The sequence below is a fragment of the Hippoglossus hippoglossus genome, chromosome 10 (genome assembly GCF_009819705.1).
Source record: "Hippoglossus hippoglossus isolate fHipHip1 chromosome 10, fHipHip1.pri, whole genome shotgun sequence".
In the NCBI taxonomy this organism is placed as follows: Eukaryota; Metazoa; Chordata; class Actinopteri; order Pleuronectiformes; family Pleuronectidae; genus Hippoglossus; species Hippoglossus hippoglossus.
In genome coordinates, this window is record NC_047160.1 from 4,600,134 (window position 1) to 4,611,456 (window position 11,323).

The 11,323-nt window shown below is 40.2% G+C and overlaps 1 long non-coding RNA gene across 1 annotated transcript; it reads left to right on the plus strand.

Annotated features, from left to right (window-relative positions):
* Positions 1-3,583: 3,583 nt before the first annotated feature.
* On the plus strand, positions 3,584-10,597 carry LOC117768962. Its single transcript, XR_004615125.1, has 3 exons — positions 3,584-3,895; positions 8,633-8,639; positions 10,587-10,597. It is a non-coding gene; the product is annotated as an uncharacterized LOC117768962 (long non-coding RNA).
* The last annotated feature ends 726 nt before the right edge of the window (positions 10,598-11,323 follow it).

Below are 11,323 nucleotides of genomic sequence, written 5' to 3' on the forward strand. Positions count from 1 at the left end.
GTGGGTAACTCAAGTTCATAGCATAAATAAAACCCATGAGCAAAAAGCAAGCCCTAGCCACACTCTTACAGTCCCCAAGAACTTCCTTTCCCTCCATGATGATTGACACATGGTCCTGTGCTGCATTTCCTTGCACAACACAAATCTTCATGATGTGATGAGCCATATCCTCTTTGCTCAAATCCTGTCAAAAACATTTGAAATCAGTAATTAGGTCTATTTACAATTGACCATTTAAAAACATTGACTATACCGGTCAAAAGTTGCCCGAAAGTTTTGATTGGTACTGTGGATAAATGTCAATTGTAGTTAATGCCTTAATAGAGAATTAAAATTAATAGATTTAAAGTTTAAAAGCGCCATGAGTGATTTGCCTATAAAATATTAGTATGGAGATAAGAATTAGGCTATTAGGCTGTATGGAGCTCAAAGTGAAAAACTGGCCACCAAAATCCATGTCTTCATACATCAGACTAAACATCCCTGGCATATGGAATGTCTCTTGGACAAAATCAAAAAGGTCCTGCAGTGTACTGGGGATGCCTGAAGGTAGAATCAGTTTGCCAATGTCATCGTCTACAAAAACGATCCTAAGCTTTGCAAGCTTATCCATCTCAAGAGGCTTCCTCTGAAATATAAAAATGAGAAATTATTTTGAAATAAATCCAAATCATAAATGAGTTCAACAACTTTTGTTGTTTGCAGGTGATACCTAAAAGGAGAGGGAAATTTAATGTGTCAAGGTTGTCAATCGTCTTCCTGCTATACAGTATAGCAGGAAGACTAATTGAAATTGTCAAAATGTTACAAGACATATTTAAAAGCCAAAATATAATGCTGTTTTATTGCAATGCTTAAAAAAAATATGAACATGTATGCCTTCAAAATATGTTTATGCTTACCTTTCATCAGTTTGAACATGTACTCACTGAGGAAGGGAAGCATGGGTTTGTCTGTTTGGTAGGCGGTGAGGAATGGAGTGACTTCTCTTGCAACGCTATTGAAGATTGCCACTTTCCCGGTGAAGAGAGGATCTGCACAGCGCTCCTTCAGAGCCTCAAATGACTTCACCTTTGGATTGGGTAGTTCACCTTTTCCTACCATCTCAACGTAGGCTTTTACGTGCGGCCAGAGCAGCATTCCTCGTTCCGACACGTTGACATCTTCGATCCATCAGTGATTACAAAATCGAAGCATGTTGGTGCTGCAACCAGTTGCCGTCACGAAACCTTCGTGACAAGCAGGGCAGTCGTGGAACAGCCAGTAAATGCTGGAGAGTGTGTGTTCAACTTCCCAACCTGTAGATTTGAATGCGTTGTGGAGTATATGCAACCCACACGAACCAATGTTGACAAGCGACTTTCCCACATCCTTTTGCACACTCTTGTGGAGTATTTCGAACACTTTCCAGTTCACATTTGGGCCGTCCATAGAGATTTGGATAAGGTTGTTGACTCCAATCTCTGACAGCAGGTTGGTCATTTTCCCAACGACATCAAGGGCAGATGAATGGCCCATGAACTCAGAGCCGATGTATTTGGTCTTCACATCGGCGCCATCCCATAGCCTCACATGCAAATCCATCTGTTTGGACTGTAAATAGTGGTTCAGGCTTTCGTCAAATAGCATTACATAGGCCCTTTGCCTCAACACGTTGGATAACGTGAGACTCTTGAAGTGGGGAGCGAGCCAGAACGAGCAGAGATATGCGCATTTGCTTTCGCCACAAGCAAATTTCCATGACTTCTCCAAAACGTTTGGTATTTAATTTTTTTCAAGCACTTTTCCAGGCCTGGAAATAAACATTTTACAATTCCATGACTTTTCCAGGTTTTTCATGACCGTAGGAACCCTATATACTATAAGAAGCCAAAGGATAAAAATAAGTGCACTCTGCCTGTGTTCTCCAACTCATAGCCCCAGAGGTGTTCAGTGTACCATGCATTTGGAGTCTAACACAAATGGTAAGTTTGTCACAGATTACCATTATCTGCAACACCTCTGCAAAGTCAGGCAATCCTGCAGTGGAACCACAACACACCAACATTCCAACTGCATAGTTGGTGCCTAAAAAGCAAACATTATTAGCAAGATCCACTGTTGACGGATGGGAATCTGCATTTCACCAAGTCTTTTAGGTCATCCTTTAGTACATCTAAAGAGACCACTGATGTTTTTGTGACTGAGACTGATGGTCTGACGGCATGAGATTCATGGTATGCTACCATTAGCGGGTGTTTATTAGCAAGGGACAGCAAGATGGTCCTAAAACAGCCCGTCTGTCTGACAATTCTCTTGAAGAAGCAGTGTTTTGCCTCAAATCTCATTGTCCATAGGCCAGCTACAGTACCTAATTCCTGAATGAGCTGAGGTTAGTGTTCAAGGAAATGGTGCTTGGGTAAGAGCTTATCATGGGGAAAGCTTCAGGAATCTGTGTCGGTGCCTCAGAAATCAAACAGTCAAGATAACAAATGCTTTTCTCTGCATGGATCTGAAGACATGACAAGGTCTACAATGTCTTTCAATGTCATCAGCATCTGCCATACGGGCTCATGTTCAGGTACTTTTACAGTTTTCTCGATTGCCTTAAGCACGATTTGAAAACAGGGCCCAGTTTTTCAAAACACTACACCCAATTAGCAGCTCATACACCTCATATCCTTTGCAAAATGATACTCTTGTAAAAACTATACACTAATTATAAAAACATTTTGTTACCATATGAAACACACACGTTCCATATGACTTAATTCTGTTTGAACCAGTTACCCTCTGCTGTTGCTAACCTAAAACACTTTTAGCAATTCTACTTCTCAGTGATTAGAGTACTGTAAGTGAAGTACACAGAGAAAGTGCAAATACACAATAAATTTACAAAACACTACACAAGACCAATGCTGCAGGACTGATGAAAATATAATTTATTTCTCTCCATATACCCAATCAGTCAACATGTCAACATGGAGAATCACAACAAAACATGTCCCAGTTTTCCATGCTACTACAGTAGTGTGCATACCACTGTAAGCTCTGATCTGCAACAAACTGAAATACAGTACAGAAAATACTAGACATTATCTCTTCGCCTAGCTGGATCTGGCCAGAGAATTTCATCAACATCACAGGCGATAACCTCATTGGCAAGACAACGTGGGAAGAACCGTCTTGAATGTCGAATCCATCCTTGCACAGCTGCGGCGGCGATTTGGTCACAGGCCTCCTCCATGGCCTGAATGAGGGGCACCTGAGCCTGGGGCCGGAGATCGTAAACCCTCCACCGCCATGCGAGAAAAACCTCTTCGATTGGTTTAGAAACGGAGAGTATGGTGGAAGGTATAGTACTGTAAACTGTGGATGGTGTTGAAACCAGTTCTGGACCAGAGCAGAGCGGGGAATGACACATTGTCCCAGATGACAATGTATTGCATCTGGTGCATGTGTGTGGAGGTGAAGGGGCTGGGAGAGAACCCTCACCTGCACCACAGAGGATCAATCAGCGCAGGTGAGAGCTGTTCGCTGATTGGTCCTCGTGCTTAAAAGGCAGGCAGTGGTCCAAAAATGTGAGAATGTGAGGTCTGTTGTAAGGGCCCATATTGGCATGACGGAGGAAGACCCCATTCTGTGTAATGGCAGCGCAAAGGGGGATGTTACCCCCACGTTGCCCTGGGACATTGATTATAGCCCCGTGGCCAATGATATTTCTGCCTCTCCTTCTTGCTTTTGTCAGGTTGAACCCTGCCTCATCTATGTATATGAATTCATGTGGGATTTCCTCAGCATCCATCTGTAAAACTCTCTGAAATACAGTGAAAGACATGATTGTGTAGTTCAGCATAGATCTGGTATACAGTACATTTACATTATAAAGGTTACGTGTGCAGTATGCAACATCACAGTGCTAAAGTGAACAATACATACCTCCACATACTCATGCCACAGCTGCAGCCTTCTCCTCCTCCGTGGATTCCCCCTCTCACCCTCACTCTTCTTCTTCTTCTGACTCCTTCCATTTTGGTTGAAGACAGGTGAACTCACCTGCTGCATTTGTAAAGTGCTTAAACCTGATTGGTGTGTCTACAATTAAGCAATCATGTGTTTGCGCACCTGATGGCTGTGTTGAACCAATTGGCTCATAGGGGGGGTCATTTGACAGTCAGTGCTTTGGAATTGCAAGGAAGTGACATCATGATACACTTCTGTGTCTAATGTATACAAGTGTGTTTAGTGTTTTGCAAATCACTGTGTGTATTGTTTTGCAAAAAGTGTGAGTCTGACATTGTGCTTATAGTGGTGCAGATCTTGGCCGATGTTTTGCTCCTTGAGTGTAAGGTTTTGATAATTGTGTAATACTTTTGATTTTAGTGTTTATGCAATCGAAAAAAACTGTAAACCTATAATCAGAACCAGTTTTCATGTGCATTGCCTCCCACTGATCTTTGTGTGGCAAAGTTAGCGGGGATGATATTTCGGCAGTTTGTTTTATCACTCCACTTAAGGGGAACTGACGAATAGCATTATTGAGTTCCATGAGAGAAAAATATTTCCTCTTGATCAAGACATCAAATGACAAAACCATTTCCATTGAGACAATGCCCTCAAGAAGGTCATTTAAACATCTGGGGGGTGACCAGATGTTTCTGAAAGTGGACATTGTATTCCACACCACAACAATGAGTGAGGTTTGGAGAAGACACAGCTGTCTGCACATGCAGTGTATGCTGTTTTTTAGTTCTCCATGGAAAGAACCCACCTCTCACTTCTTTAGTCTGAAACTCAGATCGCTCCCTGAGACAAAACCGGCAGACGTATGATCCTGTGAAGTTTTCAACAAATCCTGCCACTGAATGGGCTACCAAATTATCAGCCACCAGACTGACCACAGTGCCTTTTGATGACTTTTCCAAAACTTGGAACAAAAAGACTCCAAGGTTTTAAGAACTGTTAATAGTAGCTCTCAAACTCTTTGGAATCCAAACTGCTTGTGCCTTACACAGAACAGCAAGATAAATAGATGTCAGCGCTGATCGAAACTGTGCTGGAGTGTTTCCTAACACCCAGTACACGGCTGTGATTTTGTGCTTTTTTCGGGAAGTCCAGAGAGGATTGCACACATCAAAGTCATCAATGTACAAAATGAGACTAATTCCGTCATCCTCTGCAGAGAAAAAAAAGGATTGTTCTGATAGTGAGATCTGTCATGAAATGTCTGATATTGTGAAACATTTTCTGTATTTTTTTCACAACCAAGTGCCTTTTGTTGAAAAGCCTTATTGTTTAAGACCTGCAACAAGGACTGCAATATTGGGACATACTGGAATGTTTTACCCTCTCTATTATCGAGTGTGTTCTTCACTTTCAACAACGGAAAATTGTTTCTTCATATACTCTTGTCTCTTGTATGAAGTAATAAAAGGCCTGTCTGTTCCCAAAGCTGTACTTAAAGGGTGTGACTCACAAAATGTTTTTACTAAATCTGAGATAACAGCTGAATCCAGATCACAGTGATGGCTTTTCAAGGTGGACTCAACCACACCTCTTGTAACTGGACCAGATGCACTGCAGGATATGAACTGAAGCTCATCAACTATTTCGTCAATACACTTGTTTGGCACATTAAAAGTGCTTTCCAACTTTATAAAAAGCTTTCCAAACTGCTCCTTTATGTCTTTAGACAACTCCTCTGGTTCCTCTTCAAAAGACTCAGGGTCATCCTGAACAAAGATCTCCTGCTGAGCAGCTGTGGGATCCAAGTGTTTTTTCAAGACTTCAATTTTAAAGTCCTCAGTGGAATGGGAAGTGTGTTTCTTTTTTCTATGAGTAGCAAAGGAGGGAATAAATGTTAGTACTGAAGTTACAGTTTTTTAAGACACATGTAACTGCTTCAAATCTTCTTAGGTGGCTGCCAAGATGCTCAAAATAGTCTCTCTCTGAAGTAAAAAGACTAGAACAGCACAGTAGACAACAAAATGAAATAACTTCTCTTTGTGTCACCAACTCCACATGCTGGCGGGACAAATGGATCCGAAGGGCATTGAAAGTTTTGAATGAACAAGGGCAATTATTGTGAAGGCAAGGGATTGGCTGGCTGCAGCCCCTGTTTCCATGTTTTAACCTTTAATGTTTCAATCCTATACTTTTTTTCAGATTCAAAGCTACATGTTTTGCATTTCCATCTCATGTTGTGGCCCCTAGGAAACAAATTCAACTTGTGAACATCTTGAAACGAAACAATGTTTGCTGTACATAAAAATGTCAAGTAAACCTATAACAGATCTAATTTAATCTTACCTTCTGTAAGCAGGTAAAAACAAATGTCCTTTAAATACTCTGTAAAATATATGTATATAAATTATATTAAAATATGAACACAAAACACAATATCAGATTTTGGACAACATCTTTATAATAAATGTGTTTATGCACTAATTACATGTTTTATGCCCACATAAACATAACAAGTCAACATGACTTAAATACGGAGATATACAACAAGTCTGTTCATGTTTAGGGGTGGGTATTCGTACTTGATAGCTTTTAAGGTATCAACCGGAATAACCTAGTACTGAGTGATATGGAAACTTCTCCAGTTAAACGTTACCTGCAGTCAATCCTTTTTGTAATTAGATTTGGAAAAAGAGTGATTTTCTCATTACCACAGCAGCATTTTTTATTACTCTAATATAATAATGAATTTATCAAAATAAAATGTAAAAACATGTAATTTATATCTATTTAATCATTATCTCTTAAAAACAAACAAATGAAAAAAATTGCCCAGTCCGAGCTGCGAATCAGCCTTTTACAGGCCCATCACTCCAAAATAAAATTTGTGCTTAGTTCTAGGAAAAGAAAGATGTAGTTTGCGTTTCTTCCTTTCTTTTTTCTTAACTACATTTTACATACCAACAATCTCAACAATAATTAACAACTAAACTGCTTTAACACTCCTTTTCTCTTTGTTCCCACTTTCTCTTGTTCAGTGAGAGAAGTAAACTCTACCTTTGTGCTGCCAGAATTTACTAACGTAAAAATGGACTACCGTAAATGTTAAAAAAACAGTTGCGCTAATAGAAAGGCTCCTTCAAAAGGTCTGAGTCAGTATATAACGGCATCTGGGTCCGGACCGCGGTTCGCCTATAGGTGAGCTATGCTTTAGATAATTCCGTGCTCGTCCGGTGAATCCATGCTTTGACTAGGCGCATCCCCCTTCCCTATCGATTACGTCGACGCATGGCCCCAGCCCTACTTTGTGTGTGTGTTACCGTCTTGGTATTAAGTAAAAAAAAGTAACGAAGAGTGATCTGGCTAACTTAGCATGGCAGACGGCATGCGAACCGAACCGTTTGAGTTTCTCTAAAAGCAGAGACGTATGAACTTGTCTGCTTATAGAGAAACTCAAACAGTTCGGTACTTACGTGAAAAAGCTCCACGTGTGCCAGCACAACTACCTAGCAGGTAAACTGATAAACTAATGCTAGCAAAGTTTGTGACCAACTCACGCACTGACTTTAGCCGACGAGCTAACGGGAATGGTCAAGTCAACGAAACACAAAACGTACCCCACATCCATTGATTTTTGAGTGAGCAACTCGACGGCTGTCGTCCTTGGGCAGGTACTGCATCAGTCGACGTCCCTCTCGCAAGTGAGTCTGGGATTGAAAAAGACCGCTTACCGTTCTCTGATGCTGACGTCACTGGCTGAGCAGTCAGAGGGTTGCCAGTTTCACTAATGTTAACCAAGTAAATTTCACTTCATTCTGTAAAGCTATGCAGTCAATACAGACGTTTAGTTAATAGTACTTGGCGTGAATGATAAAATGTACTTATCAAATTGAGGATTCATAATAACAAACAAATTTCAAGTATCAGATTAAGTAATATATGAAATTTTGAAGTAAAAGCACTTAAATAAGATTTTATTGTAGAATTTAAACAAATAAGCAATTAAAGATTACAGGGCCAAAAAAAATATTTTTTCTCAGTGTGTACTGCCTTTAGATTATGTATGTTGTGATTTGAGCCTATACAAATTGAACAACATGATAGTTCACAAAAGTAAAGCCAAATTATCTCAACTACCCCCTGCTGGCAGGCTGAAGTCTAGGTTGCAAACCCCATTGCTTCCATGTGAGTGGATGGCGCAAAATGATGTGCCAAACTAAAAAGTTCACGTCAAATATTTTTTTCCAAAATTCGATTCTGTCATAGTAAGTATTTCCTATCACACTGTGTGATCAAGAGTTCATGTTTCTGATAAGTTTGGTTTTCATTAGTTATATTTCTAAAGTCCCACAGTGCCCATCTTAATTAGCAACACTAGCTTGTCTTTCACTTCAACATGGTCTCAATCAACCACCAATGTAATTAGGACAAACCCTGAAAAATATCCAACAGGCTAACTGGCAGACAAAGTGAATCAAACAGTCAACATGGTAACCTTTAGCTAAATGTATCTCATTAATTAATATCTTGCTTCGGTTCAACTATCAGCGATAAGACGCCAAAACAAAAGCTGGTCTTTTTTGTCCCTGTGCAGAGTTACCATTTTGGTAATGGGGGATAAACACGGGAAACGAGAACGAAATCAGTTCTGGTGTCTGGTGCATGACATTAGTGTAAACTGTTGTCGGAGCACCACAGTGAATTAGTTTGCCTCTTATCAGTGCCATGTGCTAATAGAGTGTCTGTGTTGACAGAGAGATAGAGGCATAGTGAAAGATATGGTACAAATGAGAGGAGAGAGGGAAGAAAGGGAAGGAAAAAGATAGCAAGAAATACACAAAGAGGCAGAAAGCAGCAGGGGCTCATCATTATTGGTGTCAGTACAGTTTGCTTCATTCTGCTATCTATCATTATCTCGTTCTACTAGGAAAAAACACTCATCCGTATTGTCTGCTGTCTGATTAGGAACAACGCTAGAGGCCCGTGTGAACACTCCTGATGCATACTGATCAGCAGCCAGTTCTACCCTACGCAGCGCTGACTGCTTGGTTTCTGTAATCTGAGTGCACATCAAGGATAATGGCTGCATTTTATAAAAAAAATACAGATCCGCTGTGTTTTTCTCCCATTACAGGAGTCAAAATGTTTGACAGTCGCTGTTTATACCCATCAAGATAATCAGCATCAACACGAGACACCACACACACAGAGGAGAAGTGCTCCAAGTCCTCACAAGATAAAGATATACCTCTGCTAATGTTTGCTCATGATCTGTTGTTGCAACATTACAGTTCTGTCACTTTCACCATAAGAAACAATTAAAATGTATCATTCTGAGGGTCTAGTATTAATAATAACTTATGGAAATTAGTCATTACAAAGTGTTTCACAAAGTCTGAGGTTCTTGCAGAGGTTCAAGCCACTGTGCCCTTCTATTTGTTTCATTTATTTAATCAACTTCACCTAATACTGCACACTTCAATGTGTTGTTTAAGCTGTAAACTAAATTATATGACTCTTCTTTGATGAAACACAATTTAAAAAAAAAATATATTTATTGGTTGAACATGACTCATAACCGTTCTGAACCTTGCATGGCCAATGCTTATGTATAATTAACAATTTTGGACTTCTATATCACAAGGTTTATATATGTTTAAAAAGGTTGTCACTCTCCAATCATCCTGCTATATTTGTACTGGTATAGATTTTTTTCAGTTTTCATCTTTCATGTGTTAGAAACAGGATCTCCTGCTTCTCACATCAACCCAGTCTCATCTCAAAACATGTAATAGCTACGTTGGTCCACCAGGCAAAACATAGTAATTTCACAATTTTGCCTCTCAAATTGTGAGATTACTATGTTTTTGTCTGCCCATTGTTTTGCATTGGGCTGTCTGTGCCCACGTCACGTGATTCTCAAGTTCCCGTCTGTGAAAAGGAAAACATGGCGGGCATTCCTTGTACTTTCAGATAAAAATGTCATTTTATAACATAGTTTGGGCAATAAAATACTTTCTGACACCATTTCTAGTGAGAAGTGTGCTTTTGCTTCCACAATCTTCAGCCAGTTCATGCTTATGATATATGTGTTATTAGTTATCAGGAATATTTTTTCAGATCTTGCCAGAAAATTGTAGGACTGCAAACTTTTTGTCGTTGCTATGGACTCTGCAATCCCTGAAGTTACGTAGTTGCATGTTGTTTGAAGCATCGTCCATGCTTTGTGTCGTGCAGGGAGCATGAATGTTATTCCTGTTATTTCATGGCACGAAAAAAGCAGAATTTTCGCCCCTGCAAACTCGCCTAATTCCTGGCAGTTAGTGTCTGTTTACAGGATGCGAAGTCCGCGTTCGCCCGTGACACAAATTGACGGAAATGTACTCCTGGTAGCTCAGTGGGGGGGCTGGGGAGGGGTGTGTGTCGCGGAGCGAAGGTGTGATCTAATTAGCATATGAATCGCAGCGAAACCGCTTGTGAGAACTTATCTCACTTCACCATTGGATGAAACCACAAACCTTTGAAACGAAAGGTCACTCATGATTGGCTGGTAGATCTGTTGCTATTGGTCACCCTGGGTCATTATAATACACATGTGGGTAAACCCCTCCCACACGATAATAATAATAATAATTAATATATAGTTATTACTAATAATTTATTTATGAATATTAATAAGAAAATACGAAAAGCACTGCAGTTACTGAAGACTATACATTCATTCATGTGATGCTTGATGTTATATGTTGAACATATTATAGAGGGGAAAAAACATTAACAAGGTATATGTTGAGTCAAAGCTTTATTTACATACAGCACAAATATTGTAAAAACACAACTGGCCTAGCCAGTGAAAAACTAATAAGGTGAAGCTTGAAATGTCTCTTTGCCGCCTCTGGGTCATAAGTTCTTTGTGGGACTCTGTCCGAATCTGCCCCAGTGTGTAGACGTCTGTTGTGTGTAGCTGTGAGATTCAGTGTAGCTTCCAGTCTTATTTGAAGTGTGGCACACAGGTCGGTGAGCTCCTGGCTGTGGAAGGATGGATCCATGTCATCTGCCCCGCTTTAATCAGCTGTAAACACAATCAGTACAATTAGCACAGTTCAATAACATACACCTATACATGTAACCGCAAAATGATCCAATGAATCTAATCTTACCCTCTTTCTTCTCTGTCGACTCCTGAACTTCTCAATGCTGCTGCAAGGTCCGGTTGGATGTACAGGAAGTTCCTTCATACTGGCTCATAGTACGTCTTAGTACGTCATAGTACATGCAGCTGATCACCAGAGATGGAGCATCCACTGGACTTTGAATGAGGCTTCCCTTTGTATCCTCCTCATGATGGCCTGTCATGTCTGATTGGGCTTGGGAAGTGACC